Below are 23,293 nucleotides of genomic sequence, written 5' to 3' on the forward strand. Positions count from 1 at the left end.
ACTGCTGTAGACAATGTCAGAGAGCATTACTGACCTCTGACATGGAAGTGTCTGTATAGTTTTACACATTAAAGTTTGCCTGTAGGGGGATAAACAGAAGTCACTAAGCCAGTGAAGACTCAGTGCTGCTGCAAGTCCAGGAATAAACAGCTTTAAGATTCTGAAACAAGCAGGATCAGAATCACTGGGAAGACTGATGTGTCTGTTCATTCATAATTCACACCTAAACCAGTGCTGCAACCCTAAAGTTCATTCTGCCATTTGAATAAAAATCTCATAATTTTATATTCTTTGTATCTTCTCTTGTGGATAACTTAGGATCTACTTGAGGACGTTTTTTCTTGTCTTTAAGGAATAAAATATGAGCGTATTTATGGAAGCGTGTGATCCGATGACTGGTTAATTGACGCCAGCGCGCTGTCTCACAAGTCTATTGTTCTTCGTTATGTTAAATATTATGTAACACGTTTAAATTGGGATAAGTAAATAAATAAGGGTGAAGACTACAGCATCGATAAAAGAGGGTGAATGTTTATTATCACTGACTTTGGCTTTTTTTTTTCTCTGCGCACTATTCTGAGTTCGTTGAATCCAAAATGTGAACGGTTCATGTTATTCAAAAAAGCATCACAACTTACCTTGACACCAAATGTCGCCTCTAAACCGTAGGATCCAGTTACTGACAAAGTCGCGCGTGTCCTCAGAGGACCCCTTTCTCCTTATACTCTAGACTATTCGGTGAAGTTCAGAGGAATAAAAGTACTTGTGCACAGAATTAATGCGCTCCTGCAGCCTGTAGTACTGTACCATCTGTTGTGCCTGCGCGCGTCGAGCTCCAAGCGCTAAGGAGGAGCGCAGAGAGGAGGAGAGGAGGAGGGATATGGGTGTCCAGAGCGCACAGCGGATAGGAGGGCGCTCACTGGATGAGAGGGGTCAGAAGCAATCTGATCAAACTCAAACCCTTTGCCTATTTAACACTGAGCCTATGTCAGATATAACTGAATCAGTTTGAAACATGCAGACTGATAAGCAACCAGCTTGGTTGCCTGCACCTTTCCCCCCTACCCCTAAGCCATGCACTAAAAACATCTTTGCGTAGATACTTGCAAATTACACCCAAGTTCTTCTCAGTTCAGAAAATAGTGAAAGAAGCTGAAACACGCAAACTGTGCTTTTCAACATTTGAGTTTGGAAATAAACAGAACAGTTCTCCATTCTCACCAGTTCAATAGACTGCCAAGAGGCTCACTCCACTGCAGAGTGAAGAGAAAACACTACATGGTTTGACGCCAGCAGTGGAGTAAAATATGAAGTAGAGGAGGAAAAAAAACACTTCAAATGAATGAATGAAGCACAACACAAGGTAAGTGTGAAAGGAATATAAGCATGAATGCATCATGGTGGGGGAGAGAAGATCAGAATTGTGCTGCTGACACAAAAACAGGGCTCTCAAAGATTAATGTGCAGACTTGTGTGATGCCTATTTAAAAGTTATTTTTGATTATATACATTAACAAAGCCAGAGTCTTTAAAATACACAGAGCCCCTTCTCTTAAGGTCTCCATCACTGCCCTGCTGATCTCATGTTCATCACAGACAACAGGAAATCTATCACAGCCATATATTGTGGTGCATTTCCAACACTGTCCAACCGTCCAATCAGCCCCTGGCTGCTGAATCATGTTGATATCTATGAGTGCTGCTTGCGGGCATCTCAGAACTGTTTGATCTTCCAGGTCACTCTGACCAGCTTAGATGCTTGTTAGAAAATAAACAGATAATAAAATGTTGCCCCATCAAAATCAGATGGCATGCTTTCATCAGTTCAGGTTTTGAAATAATTTCTGTTCTTCATTTATTTTCAGTTGAATTAGGCCTTGCAACTTCAGTAAATCTTACATTTAAACCAGTAATCAGCAACATCTATTTCCACAGAAGAATACACAATTTTCAGGGAAGTGGTGGATAACTCAAGACCCGAGCAAATAAAACCAGAAGCTGCATGGTTTTATCTGGGCAATGCATGTTTTTTCATTATTATTATTATCTGTATAACTGTTTGCATTGTGAAATAAAACATCTTGCAGCTGGCCTTGAATGTAGTTTGAGATGAAAACATACTCGACACTGTCGACTTATCCAACCCCCAAGGGTCCACATGTCCGCACACATTACAAATGAAGCATGAGAAGAATCATGTATGCTTTCATACAACTAAGACGTGAAAACACTCCACTCAGTAAACAGATGGTTTTCCCTCGATGTGACAGATGCAGTAAGATGTCCTACATATGTTTTGACCGATGAGAGCACAGGTCAAAAGATTCCAGCACCTTCAACACAAAGTGGAAACACATGATGATTTTTTTCTGAAAACGTGTCCTCATGTAAACTAAGTTTCTAATACTTTTTTTTAATCATTATATTAATTGTGTACGTGTACTGACAGCTGTCAGTCTCGTATCCCCTCCTGCAAACAGAAACTGCATTCCTCCTCCGGACACTGCTGCCTCCTCTCCCACATGTGTAGAAATCTGCTGAAACAGAAGAAGACGCAGCCTTTCACACAGGCTAGGTATTTTTGGTGGGACACAGACTGAATGTCGACCCTGATGTCGTTGGGTGCCATCTGCAACCATTGAGAGAAGCCAGGCTGCCATACTGGCCATTTACTGCTCCTGCCAAACTTGCTTCTTCCTGTGGTAGCCAGGCCTGGTCACTGCGATGATGAAACAGAAAAAGAGCATCACAGCACAGCCGGGTCACTTAGTGAATCAGTCAGAGCTGGAGAGGCTGATGATCCAACTCAGCCTTTTTCACTTTTTCTATATGACTTTAATGCCCTGTTTTAACTACGTCAATCTGCTTTGCTATTCAAAGTTAACTGTGGAGGTTCACTTTTTTTTTACCACAGGAGTCATGGAACAGTGTGGATTCTTGAGTAGAGGAGGTATTAAAAGTGAACAAAGGAAGCTGTAGTGATAGCGATTGTTGACTGATTGACACAGGAAATTGATAAATGCGCTCACTAAGAAAATGATAATAAGATGAGCAAATCATGTCTGCAGACACTGCAGACAGCCTAATAAGTGCGTCTTCTGTCCAGGAATAAAAAAAAATACACCTCCTGCAGGCTAACATGTTTTTCTCATCCTGATCATGAAAGAATACATCCATCCATTTTCTTTTGACACTTTCCCTTCCCTTTTCTGATCACAGGTGTCATTCGGCTCTACCCTGGACAGGTTCGCAATCTTCCCATAAGGCCAAAGAACAGACAGCCACGCTCACATTCAGACCTACAGGCAATTAAGAGAGAACAATTAACATGACGAGCATGTTTATTTATTTATTTATTTATTTATTTAGATTGGCCATAGAAAACCCACGCTTGCACGGGGATTACATGTGAACTCAACCCAGTCCAAGGAATTGAACCAGAAACCTTCTTGCAGTGAAGCAACAGCGTAAGACCCTGTGCTTCTGTGCAGCCCATATGTTAGCACATCAAATCTATAACAGTTACAGGCTTGTGTCAATTTTTCTGATGTGATGTGAAGTATAATGTAGCTTAATATTGTCTCTAACATTTATACCAGTAACGTTTGACAATCTAGAGGATAACTCAATATGTTATAAAAGACAACAAAGAGTCAATTCATTAAACATAAAACCAGGTTAGCATGTTGATTAAATTTCAATGTTCATAGAATAATGGTTAGATTTCTGGGTCGTTGCAACTCAACAAACGCAATAAACCACAAGGTAATATCACTATTATACACCAGCCATTGGAACTGCTTTTGAATTATTGACGCATCAATCAGCTGTTGAAAAACTGACGATAATCAACTGCTGTTCATCACTGTGTATGAATTCTGTCTGCAGACCTTCAAGTACAGAACTTAAGTGAAGGGCTATAGGATCTTCCCATAAGTCTCTTGGTATTTCAGATGTCTCAGATTTACAGCCTGGCTTGAAGTATGGAGGTTGACATTGTTGTTTAAAGCAGGGGTACTGTATATTTTTTTCAGGCCTTATACTGTCTCTCGAGTATCCTTACAGTAGCTTTAAGTAATTGACAGCTCTAGAATATCTCTATTTTTCTCACACTGGTGTTTTAGAGAACTCTCATTTCAACTACTGTCTGAAATGCTTTCTTTTAGCTGCTGTCTCTTTAAGGATGAACTGATTGAAGAATTTCAGCAGAGGAAAAAACAGATCTCTCTTCTCACTTCTAAATTTTGTCAGCCGGCGTGGTGTTGTCATGGAGACTTACATGTGCCATAAATCAGTCCAGGCCTACTCGACTCAATAGGGAAGCTACAAAGTAGCACTTCGTCATAACCTATTTTGGTGCTGATAATATCATATTTAAGTGTGAATTACGATCAACCATACCTAGAAGTGAGACTTTTTCAAGATCACTTTCAAACTCCTCACAGCCCTTTCAAATCTGTGTTAAAATTGTAAAAACGGTAATTTCACCTCTTTGGCTGTTTTCTCAAAAATCTGATGACTGAGCTCTAATTGGGCATCATTCCTACTTGTGAAAGTTTGAAGTGAGTTCAACTGACTCCAGATGTTTCAGTGTCATCTAGTCTGGCCTATGTTTAATTACACAACCCAGGACAGCCCAAACTCATCCTGGAGACAAACTGAGTGAGTTAATCATCAGATAATTTTATTTTAATTATAATGCCAACAGTTAATACAGCAGACTGGCACGTCAAGCCAAGATACAGATAGCTTTGTTCTTGAGGACAGTTGAAAAGTGTGCACAGAGTGATGTGTGATATGTTCAGCACAGCCAGTCACTTTGTCTCCTGTCACGACAATATCAATGATGTAATGAAGCAAGCAGTAGTTATTGCACAATGTAGACTCAGCTGTCATCTCTGAGCACTGGGACAGAAGTGACAGCTGGGGATATGTCAGCAGGATGTCGTGTTCTTGAGGGCAGAGCCACAGCTCCTCAGTGTGCAGCAGTTGCTTCAAAATGTGCTTTACCAAACCTGTGACTCCACTCGTTGCTTTTACATCTGTGTTAGTTAGCTGGCTTGAGGGCACTCTGAGCATCACAAGGTCCTACGTTAGAGGAAATGGAAAAAGAACAGTTGATGATCATCGTAACTTCTTCAGTTAAGCATGGGCTGTAATATGTGTTTATCTCCCCTCGATCCATCTAAATAACATGATTCATACATGACCATTTCTTTCCTTTCCTTTCCTTTCCTTTCCTTTCCTTTCCTTTCCTTTCCTTTCCTTTTTCCTTTCCTTTCCTTTCCTTTCCTTTCCTTTCCTTTCCTTTCCTTTCCTTTCCTTTCCTTGATGACCCGAAACATCGTCTTAAGCTTCTCTTGAAGCGCACCCAGTACTTCTGGTCACAGACAGACAGTGCTGTTTCTCCGTTAATATCACAATGACAACTATGGCCTTGTAGCATCACGGCACTCATGCTGGAGTTGCTATGGCAACGAGTGATCAGTGGGGTTATTTTTCTGTGTTTGTGAACATATTGAGGAGGTGATGGGGGAAAGAAGATTTTATAATCAGTCACCAGCTACAAAGAATTTTTTATCCTCCACAAGAAATGAAATGCAGCTAAGATCATTTATTAAAGTACTATGTGTACGAGGGCATTATTATTTGATCACAAGTATTCCCACTTTACTCTGTGTTACATTTCTATTACTTATGATCCACAACAGAGAAAAAAAAGAGGAAAATTCATACTATTAGCTCTCCAGATTTACATTATTCACAGTCGTTTGAGTAAATAAATTGTAAATGAAGGCCCATCTCTACCAGATGAAAGAGACAACAATGTAGCACGACACAACTATTATATATATTGCATATGATCTAATATTACCGTATAATAATGAGATGTTTCAATCTAAGATATGTCTCTCTGGATCTACTTTTTTGGCTGTTATTGTGGATGATGTATGTTTTTAGCCCATATTATATGCGTATTGACTTAATCACAGAACTATTGAGTGCAGTAATTTCACTTTTGCTTCAGCAAATGAGCTAAACAATTAAACAATAAACCACAACACCCCCCACCAGTCTCTCTTTGTTCCTCTTTTCAGATTGTACCAGAATGCTAACGATGATGCATCGCTGTAATATGTCCATCCTCTTTTGGTGATTGACCAGGAGGGGATGGCTGGCTCCTCTGACAAAAATTAAATTAAAAAAAATAATCCTGCATGACAGCATCTCCTGAAACAAGCCTTCCAAGAAGAACTCTTCTGAGTAGTGAAATCATGATGAGCACAGCATGATTTCACATCACCCCTACAGAGAGCTGACACTATACTGCCAAATTTAAAAGGTCAGGGCTGGAGGCATCCACACTTTATGGGGATTTTATTTTGATGGGTAGTACATTTGTGAATATGTTGTAGATGGTTTACCTTGAAGCCATACAACAGAGAAAATACATTTTGTGATAGTTTTTAAATACTGCCCACACACACACAAACACACACACAAACACACAAGCACACAAACTGTCGTTGTCCCTAAACATTCCCGTCCTCACTGAAAGCTTTTTTTCTCTTTCTTCTCTCTTCCTGTCTCAGTCTTTCTGTTGGTGTCAGCACACAGAATCATTTATTGTTATCCCTCAGAGGAAAGACCGTATAAATTTCAATGATTTCATGGCATGGACACTGTTATTGCCTTTCACATCTACCCACAGGGTGGATGAAATTTCCCCACCACAGCCCATAACAGCACTCAGAGGCCTCTTTTCAGCCAATGGATGAATCCACTACCCCTAAACGGGATTTTCTTAACATCCCACATCATATTAAGTAGTAGTAGTATTGAAACTAAAATTAAACCCCAGAGAGGCTGCTGATGGTGGGCTGTATAGGATCTATATTTTGCTCTTTTGCTCAATATTTCAGAGTGCTTTTGAACAATTTCTGCTCCAAGTAATGTCAGTCCCAGAGGAACAAAACAATGTTGAATTTCACCAGCTATTGTCATCTGTAACAAAACAGATAATCCCTGAGTGTTTGTACTTATAGAGGCCAAGCCAATGCTCTAAACCACTGAGATTTCTCACCCAGCGTAATAATTGGCGTGCTTTGCGAATGAAACTCTTCTCGTTTGTTGCGGTTTTCAATGATATGTCCATTTTATTTACAAAAATCATTACCGAAAAAAAGGGTGTATAATATCTTTATCAACCTGTGTACCATCAACTCCAGCGTCCTACATCATCCAGCGTCAGTGGTTAAAAACAGTTTCACACCAACAGATGGAAAACCAGCCCACAACACCAAGGTTCCTACCTATATTGTTTACCACCCGTAATTGACACACACACACACACACACACACACACACACACATACACGTGTAACCAACCCAACTCAATCTGCTCCTACAGTACTACTGAAAAATTTTGGGATGAGATTGAAAAAACAAAAGTCTGAGTTTTGTTCTTAAAAATGAAAAGCTGATCCACGCGTGTTTTATTAACTCCTCTTCTTTTATCAGAGCTCATTACCTTCCAGAAGGTGTTCAGGTTAGGCTCGAACATGGAAGTACCGGAGCTCCTGGGATTTTTCAGTGCAGGCGTCCAGCCAAGTGGAAGAGCTGTTCAAATGTCTTCATGCCTGTTTATTCATGGCAGGTACTGTATTGGTTCTTGCCAATATTCTCCCTGCTATTTCTGTCTCTCCTGAAATAACACAGTAAGCTCATTTTTTTGTCAAAGGCTTTGAGGTCTCGGTCTGGATTATATATGAATGAAAACTCATGGTCACTGGGGTGATAAGTCAGACAAAATTTTGTGATCGTTTGCCACAGAGGGAGTGTGGGAACTTCATCACATTTGAAAAGTAGTTATCAAAAATGAATTATCAACATTAATGTATTTTTTTTCTTTATAGTTTTGTCAAAGCAGATAAAAAACAAGCATTTTCAAAAAGTTAAATGTATTGTGAATCCCAGTCAATAACACTATTCCTTCCTAAATTCTAAACCATTAGTACATGTGGTCAGTTTTTTCAACCTGTGTTAATCTCCATAGGCAAGGTAAATGTTTAAGGGTGCGGACACACTGGCTATCTGTTCCGTGCCCCAAGCAAGTTTCAACCGCAAGTGTGCAGTACACTGCACGGTGCACTTTGTGCACAGGCACAAGCACCCGTACACAACAATATGGACATGAGGTATGATCCACAACGTACAACTTCTATGACTGCTCCTCTCAACAATCATTTTAAACAGTAACTGCCTGGAGCACAAATGGCCTAGTGGTTAAGATCGTACTCCATGAGGTTCGCCCTCATGTGGGTGGCCTGGGTTAAAATCCGGCCTGTGGCCTCTTTCCTACATGTCACTCCCCACTCTCATCCTGTTTCCTGCTCTATCCACTGTCCTCTCTAACATCCAATTAAAGGCACCAAAAAAAGCCCCAAAAATAACTTTACGCAGCAATGAGGTTGTCAGAGGGCTGTGTTGGACCAAACCGACTTCACATAAAACAAAAAGTCACTTCAGTCATAGTCATGATCTCTGTGTTCTCTGGCTCTGATGAGACTGCACTTCTTGTAAACAGAAGCTTCATGATGACCTACGCAGGCCATGCGTGTACTGTTCAGCAGGGAGGGGGCACATTGCAGGGGGGCATTGCAGGGGGGCAATCAAGCTTGAGTACAGCACAGTATGGATGGCCAGCATGACCTCGCCCTAAACCCCAGACCATATTAATGTAAATAAAATCACTCACTTGTTTGTGACACAGGGTTTAAAAGCCCACTGTGGGTTAGGGGGAAAAAAAAAGCCCACTGTGGGCTGGTGCCATATTGAAAAGTTTGACTCAACCTAGTTTTGATTAAGTGAGGATAAAGTGAAATCAGCAATGGCCTTATGTGGGCAAAACTTGAACATTTAATAGCTTAACAAATGAATTTAAAAAAGACATACACAGAGAAATGAGTTATTCCAGCCATAACAAGTTTCTGAACCAGGCTGAAAACATCTTTGTTTCGATGGTAAAGGTCCCATATTATGCAAAACTCACTTTATTAAGTCCTTAAGTAAAATTTGTGGATCTTTGGCTTTCCTCGCAGCCCACAAAATGTGATATTGTGATAATGACAAAACCTGTACTTAGTAGTGCTTGTAAATGTAAAATCCTGACCTTAAACGAGCTGTTTGGATTTTGGGGATTTGCTGATGTCAGCGATTCCCTTTTCTGACCAATCAGGAGCAAGTCTGACCTGATTGGTCCACCGGAGCAGACACCCCCGAACCCCACCACGCTGCTGCTCCAGCAGCCATCACTGCCATCACTGCTTTGTTTTTGGCTGTAAACAGCCACATAGTTCCATGCACAAGCTTCCCATCTCCAAAGAAGACAAGACTAAGTGGCTAGAGTTCATTTATCAAGGAAATGTGCCAGCTACACTCAGTAAAACTGTGCATGTGTGTGCTTGTCACTTCACGGCCGACTGCTTTTCCAACTTTGGACAGTACAACAGAGGGCTAGAGAACAGACTGGTCCCGAATCCAGACTCATTACCAACCATCCGCCAACAAACCTCAGACCCTGGAAATGTGAGTATTTTAAATGCTGTGTGATGTGGAGCAGATGTAAGAGCTTTTCCCCCCTGTCTCTGCGTTAGCTTCAGGATGCTAACTTTAGGTGCTGTTAGTCTGTTGTTTTAGCCTGTAATGTTACAGTTAACAAGTTTTGCTGTTTTCTAAACATTGTGCACTTTAAGCTTGTGGCGCTGCTCTCAGTGAAGTGGAAGAGCGGGGCGGTATCAGCGGTGGCTCATTTACATATGAAGGTCACGCCCACTACATCTTTGAACAGAGGGGCTATGAGAGCCTGGAAACAATGCTGCTGTGCTTGATTTATCGGCTTTTTGGACCAAAACATGCTACTGCCATTTCATGAAGACATCAATGATCCATATTAAACTGCAGAAAAGAAGCAGAAAATGGGACCTTTATAATCACCTTTCTTAAATGGGTGTGTATGTGTTTTTTGCAGCCAGCCTCAAGCAGACGTTCAGTGAACTGCAGTTTCTAACTCCTCTGCATTGGCTTTATACCTTAAGACCAGAGGTTGCTGCTTGGTTTAAACTCCACCTTCCACCTACAGCTACATATGTGGCCTTGACTTCCAAAAATGATCACCTCCAGTCATACACTGTTACTGGAGCACTGTGTGGGATCAAGTGGGTGTGTCAGTGTGTTTCTGTGAAAACGAATTCAAACAACAGAAATTTTGCTCTGCTAAACATAAGGAATAAACTCACCTTGACTCAAGGATGAAGATGTGTACGCCTACCCAGGCACCCATACAAGTCACCTATAGATCTGCATAGACTTTAAAGTCTACTCTGAGAAAAGTACAACTTCAGCATCAAGCCAAAGGAAAACACTGTTCTCCCTTCCTGCTTGTGAAGACAAAGACCATTGAACAGTCACATCGTCTGACACTCTCTTGTAAACAGATCTCAGGCTCCCTGTGAAGGATTTTCAAACTCCACCAGTGATGTGGTAGGAGTTAACAACATGATACAATTGTTTTGTATAAATAGCTGCTGCAAAGTGAAAAAGTGAGACAAAAGTTACACAAAGAAGTTTATCATGCTGGCTCGTGCAAACCGTATGGAAGGTTGTTTTAGGCTCATCACTGTCTCATTGCTGTCTTTTTACCTCTTTAAATGAAGGAAGGAGAGCTGGAGGACTTCTCTCTGTTTCTAAACTGTTCCCTTCAGTTCTGCTGTTCCACTTTAAAAGTCATCTGCTGCGTCTCTTGCCAGGCTCTCTGGGTCCATCTGCCAGACTGAGATCATACAACGAGATCGGAGACTTGCCAGTGTGTAATCCTGTTGTGTGCAAGGAAGTAGGATGAAAAATTCCTTGAGTGCCAAAAACAAAGGAGTCCAAATTTCGCAAAATGATACTTGCTGTTGTAACAAATTAATACATTATTTTCAATCTTTATGAAGGATCCGGACGCCATCAACCCTTACACCCGATGTCTAAGGACCACAGATTTATAAACAGACAACAGATATCAGCCAGAGGCATGAGTCATGTAGACAGCAGGACACCATACCACCATATTCAAAGAGGCAATAGTCCTAACCCTACCTTTATGACCGCAGCCACAAATTCAATACTGAATATCAACAAATTATTAATTATAAATTATTTATAATTTTATTGAATTGCACATACAGGAAATGAATCACTAAATGAGCATTACACACTGACTGGGGGGTCAAATAAAGCAACAAACTGTAACTTAAGGAGACTAACAGCCAGACTGTAAACTTTACTTTCTAACCTTTCCTTCTGCTTGTGCTACACTTTTTACCTTGCACTGCCGATTCAGCAAACAGCAGGAAAACATGAGAAATGTCCCAGGGTTCAGGTCAAGAGGGAGAAAAACAAACCCCCATTCCTTGATTGTACCAAAAAAAAAAAAAAAATTGGGGGAAGAAGTCTAGCCCTGACGTAACTTATCAAACTCATTTTATTTTTGTTTAATTAACAATCGCTTACTGTGTAATCACACAGCACTTCTATGCAATAAAACACGAAAATAAAAAAATTAAAGATACTTGACCAGATGAACCACAGTGAATCTGAACAATGTCAGTTTGTGTAAAATAAGTGCTTTAAGTGCAAAAAACAGCATCAAAATAGAGCTTGTTTCTTACTGGAAAAACCCAGGAGGACTTCTGGTCCCCCACTGAGATCCAGGCCCCACAAGAAAAAAAGCCCCAAAAATATCTTCAAGCCTCAGCACACTGTGCTGAGATAGATCTCTACTGATCTTGTCTCCACTGTCTGGTACTGTCATGGTATCATAAAAACAGTTTATGCATATGACAGAAAACCTGGTATTTTGCCAACAGTGCGTTTGTGTATGCAGTAGTTTTTTAGTTTTGAGTTTGACCTCCTCCAATCAAGGACAAGGACCATTCCCTGTCATGAGTACACAGTTCTGAGTGCTCAGTGGACTCTGTCAATGAAGAAAAGTCTCAGTCACACTTTGGAGAAATCACTCTGAAATATGTTTTCAGGTAACTTTATGAGATTTAGTAAATGTGCATAGGGTGAGTGATTGTGTTACCTGCATCAAGCTGTACATTTAGTTGGTTATAACCCACAGTGATGTGAAGCTTCAGTACCAGCTTCACACCTTTAGTTTTCTTATTGTGAGTGGTTGTAAATGTTCACATTACCTGAAGCAAAGAGTAGAAAATTAGAAGAGGGAGGCTGGAGGGGAAACGTTTTCTTGCACTACAAACCTAATGCATTTATGTCTCCACAATGTAATAATGTCAGGAGAAGAATCTTTAAGAAGGAGGCGCTGAGCCAAGTGGAAAACTGGAGACATACCTCATGACCGAGTGAGGTGTGCTGCATAACTGTAATTTTACAGAGATTGGTTCAAAGCCCAGACAAACCTGGGTACCCATTAATCCCAATTCATAGTTCCCTGTCAGTTCAGCCAGGTGTAAATGTGAGATCTGTGTCTTTGTATTGGGCTCCGTAAAGAGGAAAACGTGGTTATGTTTGGGTCCAAGATATATCAACAATTACTCTGGTTTTACGGTTACTGTTTTGCATGTTGTAATAAGAAGGTTACATTATGTACGAGTTGAGCTCAGAGTCTTTGAATGGTGTAATAAGATTCCAAACCCAAAGGCACAGCTCGAGGATTCATTTAAAGTGAGCACCCTGCGTATAACTACCAGCACATAATAAATCTAATGCACTCTTCAATCGGGCAAATTTTAAAACAGAAACCAAACAAATGAGATGCTTCTGGCCCATTTTGATGACACTTAAATCATACAAAGTAATTTGGCCCTTATCTTAATGAGTTTTTGAACCTTTATACACATCAAATGAGTATCTGTAATTAGGAATCAAACATCTTTGGAATGGTATTACTGTTTCACAGTCAAGAATCACGAGTACACAATTGCCTGATTGAAAATGATGCCTGAAGGTTGTGACCACAATCATCCCTCTGTTAACGTTCCTTTTTAATTCCAAGTGCTCAATAATCTCCTTTTTTCTTAAGTACATCTCATTATGATGTCTCCTGACAATGACTCAGCTTAGTTCATCGGTTTTTTTTTTATCATCTATCACTTAATTAAGATCCACTGGACACTTATGACAGCTCTTCACTCTTTACTTGGCAAACATCGATCTTTTGAGAGGAGGACTGGGAGCCATTTTCTTTATTATCATATCCACATTATCTTTAAACAAGTGTCTGGGAAAAAAGCACATGATTATGAAATTATAACTCCTTTGTGAAGTATTTTCACTAGAGCCAAGAGTCGATTCACTGATTGGCTATTTTCATTTTAAATTCATTTAAATTCCTCATTCCAGTTTCTTTGTCTGCAGTCATTATTCATCTGGATGCCTTTGCCAGCTCCTGCTAGAAAACAAACTACTGCTGGGTGGTGATCTATTACTTTCACATTCAAATGTTTGGGCACCAAAATAATGAGAACCAGCCCAAACTGATACAGGTTAACATCTCGTGACTTAAAAAGATCACAAGCCCACATGACCAGTACAATAAAACAGGTCCTAAAATCTCTTACGAGATTTATGCCATGAAATTTAAACATGTTAAAGGTGTGGAGTGGAGAGGTTGCTGATAAACAAATATAGACCCACCTCTCCCTTCATACCCCACCCCTGGCTTCACACCTGAAAGATGATGGACGTGCATCATCATGGAAACGACTGCAGAAACAGCACAGCCGACCAACATGGCGGAGGCCAGACCAGCAAATGCTCGAGGGTCAGTTCGCAATAACATGTGAAGCTGTATTTATTGCTTTGAAAGTAGTAATAGTGTGACGAGTTTTAGTAGTATTGTATCAAAAGATATTTTAATATTTAGATATATGAATATTTTCCGATCAAAGACGTGCGATGCTCCACAATAGAAAGGCCCAGGTTGTTGAGCTTTGAAAGAGACTTGACCTGCAGATGTACGATGGAGTGGGAGGACGCTGTCCTCAGGAGGTTTAGCTGCAACACCCGCCAGCTCCAGCTGTTTTAAAGGTATTTCTTCCTTTAGCTCGCTACTATTGTTTGGGTTTCGTGGTTCTTTGATTGTTGAATGGTGCTTATTGTTCACTCTAATGTTGGTGCGCTAAAGACACACGGTTGTGTTTGCATCGGAGGGAGAGAAAAGAGAGGGAGGGACTCGGCTTTCCTTGTGGTACAGTGCCTTGTATATGTGGATTAGAACTTTACACTATGGTTATGAATCCAGTAATGAACAAGAATTTGTGCCCCCCTGAACCTGTCATAATGCCCTTTGTTTAATTTTGTCGCTGACTCTGGGTTAGCACATTGCTAAGCTGCAAAGCTAAGGTAACCCTGACTTGTCAGACAACAGTAGCCACAACTCGACCGCCATAATTGATAACATCACAACAACAGTACATTTTGGCAGATAAGACAATAAGATGAATGCCTCACGGCTGTTACTGTTTTGTGAAGCACCACAAAGCTAATCCAGCAGAAAGTCGGCGACATCCGCGTCCGTTTTCAGCTCTGTTAAATCACAGAGTTCCCTCCACCATCGGAAAGCCAAACCAATGTTGACCCGGGTCTTCCCTCTATTATGGTCATAGACCCTCCTTTTTTGGGGGGGGCTGTTTTTCGGCCATTGCTACTGTTGGTATCGCACTGTTTTCTTACGCCAACTGCGCACGCTATGCAACATTCTACTCCCCCTCCCCCCTCTGTCTGATCTGCGCATGAGTATGATCCGCTCCCTGGTTGTGTGGGGGTGTACCCTGTTTTGGTGGCTTGGTCCGAGCAACAGTATTCACCTGCTGAAATTCAGAGCCAAGGCTGTGTATTGAAACGGGACTTTATTTCAACATGCTGTTAGTGATGATATCTTGTGGATGGAGAGGAGCAATACGGTGATTTTGACAAATAGTGCAGATTAGAGAATCGCTGACTACACCTTTAAATCCAGAACAGGCCATCACTGAATCCCAAACTGGTATGAGCCCCCACAATCATAACATGCTATTCTGATCATGCAACAAGGCTCTGGTTCCATGTTTTCTTTACTCTCTCTGTGGTTTTACTGTAACTGCAGAGAGACACACAGTCTCCTCCTGTTCCTACATCCATCTACTCTGACATGGATTTTGCAGATTAGCCATATTGCTCCATGGCCCTCAACTGTAAATGGGAAGTTCCTTTTAAAATGGCAAGCTTGTGAGGAGGAAGTGATGCTCATTGCTGGGAGGCGACCATCTGCAGGGCCTCTGGCGAAGAACAGGTCAGCCATGTGGTAATAGCTGTTTTTAACTGCCATGCTGTTAAAGTTCTGCTCGTAGCCAAGAAACACATGTGTAGCTGTTACTTCTGGCACCACCGTTTTAACTACCAATTGGAAGCTTTGCTTTTCAAAACAAAGTGGAGGATCAGGGGCATCCAGGTGGAACAGGAGCAAAACAACCCAACCAAGTTTGATTCTTGGCAACAACACCTCCAGCTTGGTTTTGTGTTCCCAAGAGCACACTTGGCAACGTTTGTGGTTAGGGAGCTGCTAAACTGGCAGTAAGATCCAGATTGCCCGGGTGTTTAGTGTTAAGTCAATGTGGGAACTGGTTGGGCTTTCATTTTCCAGTGCAGGACTTATTGGGCTACTCAAGATGCAATGAGGTATAACACAATACTCACCACATTCTGGCATTGACATCATGACACAGCAGTTCTAATTAACACAAACATATTTCATTTCACTCACATAACAATCTTTGATATCTGTTTAACTGAAGAACATGTCTCCAAACAGAATCCTCGATGCAGAAACTACAAGCTGTAAATCAAAGGGCTTTGTATGAGCAGATAATTAGAAATTTAACTTAAAATTATTCCAGAAAGAGTCAGTTTTAAACCCAGAGAAAGGTGACTGAAAGTTACTGACATGCCATGGTTTGATGGGCCAAACAAAAAGTTAGAGTTAGATGATGTGATTTGACACACTGTGAATACCTTTGAATCACAGCCACCTGCCAGCAGAAGTGGTTCATAGACAGGTGGTTTCCATGACAACGTTACATGAGAAGCTCTCCCAAAATGATCAGATGAGAGGAATAAAAAGTCAACTTCAATAAGTCAAAGAGTGGTGAGAGAAACACTGTCAGGGGTTGGTGCAATTTGGACATCAGGTTTTGCACAATGGCAGAGGCTACAGAGGTGAAGGGCAATACTATCTCTGTGAATCGAATTCCAATAGCGTCTGAGCCGTCTCTGCGCTGCCACTGATGTGCTGCCAGAGAGTGTCAGAACAGATCAGGAGGAGACAGAGTGAAGTGTACCTGCACAGAGAAATATGATGACACAGGGAATTGAGCCAAGCTTGTCAGATTGATTAAGAACATTTTTCATCGGTGGTATTTTTATTTTATCTCCACATAGAATTCCGACAAAGCAGGCGGAATCTTTCACTTTTTCCTAAAGGGGACGGGATCCATTTGATCAACAATGATATGCAGAAGTGTCCTCGCCACAACATCTCATGTTGTGTAAGAGTTTTATTCATAACATTACTCTACAAAGTGCTCGTCCATGCAGCCCATTATGCACCTCCTGTCTAACTCTCTGTTAGTTTCATTCGACAAACCCAGATTTTTCAGAGGACATTGTCGGTTCACTGGCTTCAGTTTTTACTAAAAGAGTAACTTGCGTTTCCATAACATCTTTTGTTGAGCAAAAACTAATTTGTGCCTTGTTTACATACCAGCAAGAGATGATTCTGTTGCATCAACAATAAAATACAGCACTCACAGATCGAGTGACACAATTTCTACTGACGCAGCCATGGCAACCCGGAGAACGAGATGTTACGTCGTGATAGGCTGTCAATAAGCAGCCTGGTTGCATAATGCTCTCAACCTTGACTTGATATGTCCCTCTTTAAAACTCTGTACCTGCAATGAATGTTCTTGTGGTATTGCATCATAGGAGGGATAGAGGTGACACTAAAGGTCAAAAATCAGCCGTGGTTTAATCTCAAAACACAAAGAAATATCGATTTGATGGCAATTTCCACAAATTATCAGGTTGTTTTTTCAACAAGTGCATGCACACAGGTTAGCACAACCCCGGAAATTTAATAAACTACTCCCAGTCGACTTGGGCCGCAGAGAGAGTTTAGCCTCGGTCAAAGCCGTCTGCTGCTCCTTTAATGAAAGGTTAAAGCATGTTATGATATTTCATCTGGTCTCTCTGTTAAGGCAGCACAGGCACAGGGCACAAGGAGAGGAGGAGAAAAAAAGAAAAATGTGCTTGAGTGTGTAAAAGCTGGTGGCAGTAGGTGGGTGGGTGTTGGGGGATGGTTGTGCAGGGAATGGGGGAATGAAAGTCGCTTTCAAATGCAGTGACTTTGCTTTGACACATGACCGCCATTTCACCCATTTCAATTTAGTAAGCACTTTGTTCTTTAGAAAGAACTCGCCATTGATTTCAGTACGGAGCGGTTTTGAATCACTGAGGAGAGCAGCCAAATTTCTCTTCTTCCAAGAAGTCTATTAACAAGTGAGAGACCCGTACTCATGTGATTTAAAGATTTAACAGCAAAGATGCTTTTTCCCTCGGCTGAGTGGGGATTTTATTTTCTGTGGATTAGTACATTCAGCTAACAGTATCTTTGTGGAAGCAGCTGTTAAGAAGTGACTCTGTGTGTGTACTGATGATGTGATGGTGGGAGTTCGGCAGTGAGAGGGGAACAGGGAGCAGGGAGCAGGGGGAGTTGACCTCTGAAAAGGACACTTTCTTTGCTCTTAATTACCAGCAATCCCAGCGAGAGCAGAGATGTTCATTTGTGCTGTGAGCACTGTGCTCTTGTTTTCCTGCTCTGCAAACCCTGTTATTGCATCGCTGATGCAGCCTCAGCCCTTTGTCACTTTTTCATTTAATGATGCTTCAGCAAAGCAGGAAGTTTCACCTGCACCAGATTTTTAGAGTAACTGTTATTTAAACAGTATGGGACGCGGTTTGGAGCTGGAGGAGGCTGTTGACTAGTCGCAAAACTGTATCCTTCAACCATGGTATACACAAACACACACACACACACACACACACGTGCACACAAACAAATAAACACAAAGGCACTGTGTTCCATCGGTAATCAGAACTGATAAGTCAGGAGTGGGAATGATGTCATCTCCGAGTTCAGCGTTCCACTTGCCAAGTTGGAAAAACTTGCCTTGACAGCAGTATTTCTGTTTATCGAATCATACTATACGTACAGCTGATTTATTGTGACAAACACGAGTCAGAATTTCTAAAAACAAAACAAAACAAAAAAAAGAATATAACTGTAGCTAAATTAATGTTTACCCCAAAACTCAGGATGTCCAACTAGGAACTCAAGGGTGGTGTGGGTGCCCTGACTTCCAAGTCAGGAATTCCACCCTCGGGGGGCGTTCCCACTCGGAATTTAGAAATTCCAACTTCCGAGTACAAATGGTACGCATCAGTACCCACCTGCTCTGCCTAACTACACCAGTCTTCTCAGTGATGAGAGTACATTGGATGGAGAGGTATCAGCTCTTGTACGCACAATGACAAGCATTCTCTAATTATTCCAACACATTAACCAATTATCAGTTATTATTTAAAACTCACTGTGCCTGAGAGTCTCATTAGAGATGAGAAAAAAACACAAGCCTGAGATTATGATGTCATGAGCTCGGGAACACAGGAAACAAAAGGAGGTGGACCTAAATGTAGATTAACAAAGAAACAATTTGATTAAACCAAACTCAAGAACCCAAAAGCAAGAGAATCCAAAAACTGAAAATCAAAAACTCCTAAGAAAAAGACTGAAAAGAAGCATATGAAGCACAAGGGCATGACGGGAGTCAGCAAAGCAATGAACTCACAAAGAACACAAGAAACACTGAGGCCACAGTGTTTTACACAACTCCAAAAACTGTCAGATCCGATATAATTAGTTTTGGCCTTGTGTTTAGATGAGACTGCGTTGCGTTTTGTCTGAAAACAGAAACTTTCGAAAACGCTCTCCAGAGTGGAGAGTTTTCAAAACGCTCCTCCATCCAGCCTCGTATAAACACAGAGCAGAGCACTTCAGGGTGAAACGCTGACGTCCCCGCATGCGCATTTGCATTTGCATTTGCAGTTTCAGGTGAAGGTTGTGCGTGCAGCCACAACTTCCAGTTAAGCCATCCCGGTCCAGTAGGTGGCGGTAAAGCGCCTCAAGGTTGGATTGACAACTGTCTCATACAATAAAACGGCAGAAAAAGAAAGAACAACCACAACAATGATGGCTGATTTCCAAGCAGCATATATATATCCACACACATATATCCACATCGCCAACTACTGGCCTGGCACAGCCACTACATCGTCGTGACTTGTCATCTTGGAGTCGTATGAATGCGGATCGTTTTCACGCTGTCCTCATGTAAACGCGGGTGGCTTTTGGAAATGCAAAGGAAGAATCTTTGCGGGAGTCTCAGGGAGTAAACGTGGCGTGAGACTACAAAGACCAGGGAGCAATCAAACACAGGTGAGAAACAAGACACAGGTGAAACACATGAAGGGTATTCAATCTGAAGGGAAACAGAAGGAGGACTAAGCCAAACGCAGGGAAACTCAAGACAGAGACTACATTCATAAAAACAGAGAAACACTAAGAAATATCACAAAAGGACTCACACATGAAAAGAACACAAATCAAAACCACAAGGAACACAAATTAAAGACAAAAACAGGAGACACAGAACACTCAGCAAGAATAACCAAGAATCACAGAGAATAAACACAAAAGAACTCAAGATACCCATGAACACAGAAGACGCAAGACAAGCCAAAACCCGGGACTACGCAAACCAAAAGGAAAAAAAAAACAACCATTATATATGGAATGTAAAGGATGGATTTCAGCTCATATCGGATTCTTCAAGAAGAGCTGACCATGTCACTGCACATTTATTTCACTGTTAACAAAGTTCAATGTGGCCTTAAGTGGAACCACTGCACAAGCAAATTGTGTTGAAGATAATGTATCAAATAACAAGTTAAATCCAATTTCACAAACATATACCCTGAAGACACGATTTACTGATTTCTACTGATCCATCTTTCACACGCAGAGAGGGAAAGAAAGTGTGAGGGGGAGAAGGACAGGGGGAGGGGGAAGAAAGAGGCAGCAATCTCTTATTGTATTTCTAAAGATATCAAAGAAATTGAATTTTGGTGAGAAGGAGCATCTTTCATTTTGCCACCACACGTCCAACAATCCCTGCTTGGGATGGATTTTTTTTTTAAATCTATAAATACATATCTTCCAGCAGCAAGTGAGCATGCTGAGGTGAAGTGCTGTTCTCCCATCAATAAACTGTTATAGGCTTGTTAATCCCAAGCACATCGAGCTTGGATGGAGGTATGAATAAGGAAGATTACAGCCAGTGGGTCTCCCAGGTTAACACACACACACACACATACACACACATGCAATGGTTTTCACCGAGTAACTTGTATCTCAGTAAAAACAAGACTGGAAGAAGCTGCATTCAACAGATTAGCTGCTAAAACCAAACCTGAAAAATAAAGTTCTTCAAAACAATCTTTGCAACCCACTAAATGGTGCACAGTTCATGTGATTGACAGACAATAAAAAAAATAGCTTGATTATTTAACAAAACTGGCATCAAATGAGGCAGTTGGAACAGAGAGTGTACACACCCACACAGCAGGTACATCTCTCCTTTACAGTTAGTCTGCTGGGTGTGATGCTGGCAAGCGATGCTTCTTTTTCAATGCATATCTGTTGTTATTCACAAGAGTGAGGAGACAGCTGTCTCACCCTGTATAACCATTCCCATCAATTGTCCTCTATGCAGTCAGGCATGTTTACCCGTCAGCCAACTGCAAAGTAAACCTCAAATTCTCCCTCAACCAAATGTCTCAGTGAGAAACTGTAGCTCAAGAATACACAAATGCTTCAGGACAGCATGTGAAAGCAGGTGGGAGTGCTGGGAGCTGGGAGTGTGAATCTACAGCTAAAGCTAGCTAAGGTGAAGACAGTAACCTATGTTTCCATTCGCACTGGTAGAGGGTGTTGAAATTTACACAATCAAATTGAAGAAAACAGAGACAACGGAGAACAACCAGCTCGCTATAAGTATCTTGACAACAGTCTTTCTCAGTCGCTTTGGTACATGTCTCCAGTCATCCTCGCCATTTGCAAAACAGTAGGAGCATTTCTCAAAACAGTTTGTACAAATACCAAAATACCATGGGTTACCTGCAAAAGTCAGTCTCTCTCTTAAAGTTCTTAGTTCATCTCTCAAAAGTAAATTTCTGTGTCAGTGAACGTGTCAGTGCATCAGAATGACAAGTCCTCGTGTCATTGTGTCAGTGTGTATGGATAGGACAGTCAAATTGTTTAGTCATGTTGTCAGCATAACAGTGAACTCTGGAAGGATGTGCTGATGTAAACTACGGCTAAAAGTTTCATGACAGTTACTGTAAATTTAAAGTTACATCTTAGTGTTTGTGGGAGATTGATTACAAGAGACTGGACGAAATTCACATTTTCACTTTCACTGCTTGTGCTGTAATTTGTTGACTGACCCCATCAGTGATACAGAAAGGAGAAGAAGGGGCTGCATAGCACAAAGAAAAACAAAAGTAGAAATGTGAACATAGAACAGCCTCTTTATGGAAAACTGTTCATGCAGTGCTGTGTGAATTACAGGTCAGTGCAGTCTTCCTTCACCGCCTTATGTTACTGTATGTTTGACCACAAATTCTCATCCACATCACAACAAAGATCTTCTCCGTCCACAAAAAGTCTGAATGGTTGAGGACACAGTTGTTCTTCCAGCTTTTAGCTGCATCCTTCAACCAACCTCAGCCACTGTAAGCGTATGATTGAGAACATGGTTCACAGGTGTGATAGATCTTTATTGTCTTTTTACAGGAAATGTGTTGTCACTGCCTGTACAGAGGAAAATACTCAGACATAGATACCTATCAGTTAATGGTTTATGAGATGAACCTTTGAGCTATTTCAGAAAACTGGTTGATCTGATGATTCACACATTTCCATTTGTTGGAGAAAGTCAAGACTGACAAGGGAGCAATTTACCCATCAGGACAGATTTAGAAAAATAAAGTCCACTGGGATTGTGTGGAAAGATGCTTGACATGTTATGATAATTTGTTCAACCTTTTTGCATGTAAAGACACATGTGATGAACTCATGTCTAAATGTTGTGTGGTGTTAGATTTTCAACAGAGCCCCATGATAATCCATTTTGATCAACATGACATAAGCAGCTAATAACATAGGAAAAAGCAGAGAATCGTACTTAATCATTAGCATGGATGTCCCAAAGCATTTGCAACATGTTCAAAGAAATAAGAACACTATTTTGATTTGCATAAATGACACAATGTTGTGAAGATTGAAGAAGAGAAATGAACCAAAGATACAAACGAGTCGACTCAGGTATTGATTTAAAGATTATTTTATTTTATTTTCTATCAGAAGAAAAAATAATTAAAACAGCACCTGTATAAGGTGCACTTTACGTCCTGGTCTTGTTTCCTCTTGTCAGTATATTTTGTACTGCCAGCACACTTAAATAACGTATCTCACCTTTTTCTATTTCTTGGCGTGAAGTATTTCTGATTGGATGCCTGATTACCTTTTCTGTTGCATCGAGCCTTCGTGTGCTTGGTGACCCCTGTTTGAAAGAGGAACTGTTGTGTTCAAGGTCTGAAAGCCTAAGAAGTGTAACCCAAGGCTACATCAATGGCTTCTGGATGAGCAGTGTCAGTCTCTGACATGCAGCACAGTGATGGATCGTTAAATGTTGCCTACAGCCTGTTTGGCCATGCACACACTTCCCTACACGTAAAGCCACCATATGGATGGTTTTGAAAAAATGGTTTTATCACCAGTGAAATAGGAAGTATATGTCCTTTAACTTATCAAAGCTTAAAATCATTGTGGTTTTGCTGTCCAGAAATGAGCCGTAAATCAAAGGCTCCCTCGGATTGCTTTCGGTCTGTTTGAGATTATCTCGGGATTTTCACATGAACAGGCCAGACTGCGTGGAAGCATCCATAATGCAGGTTGTTAAGACCCAGCAAAGTCATTGCACATGCTGCAGGAAAACATCATCCGTTATCCAGCCTATCTCTTCTTATTGCTTTGTTTTTTTCTTCATTTATTTCTGCCACAAGCCAC

The 23,293-nt window shown here is 41.1% G+C and overlaps 1 protein-coding gene across 1 annotated transcript in view; it reads right to left on the reverse strand.

Annotated features, from left to right (window-relative positions):
• LOC141798313 (caM kinase-like vesicle-associated protein) overlaps positions 1 to 861 on the reverse strand; it is a 51,477-nt gene extending 50,616 nt beyond the window's left edge. The window contains exon 1 of the mRNA XM_074680195.1: positions 639 to 861. The gene's annotated coding sequence lies outside the window, so the exon portion shown is untranslated. The remainder of the gene's footprint in view (positions 1 to 638) is intronic.
• Between the last annotated feature and the right edge of the window lie 22,432 nt (positions 862 to 23,293).

The sequence above is a fragment of the Halichoeres trimaculatus genome, unplaced genomic scaffold (genome assembly GCF_033239565.1).
Source record: "Halichoeres trimaculatus isolate MK-OKI-2021-1 unplaced genomic scaffold, fHalTri1.1 fHalTri1_scaffold_1, whole genome shotgun sequence".
In the NCBI taxonomy this organism is placed as follows: domain Eukaryota; kingdom Metazoa; phylum Chordata; class Actinopteri; order Labriformes; family Labridae; genus Halichoeres; species Halichoeres trimaculatus.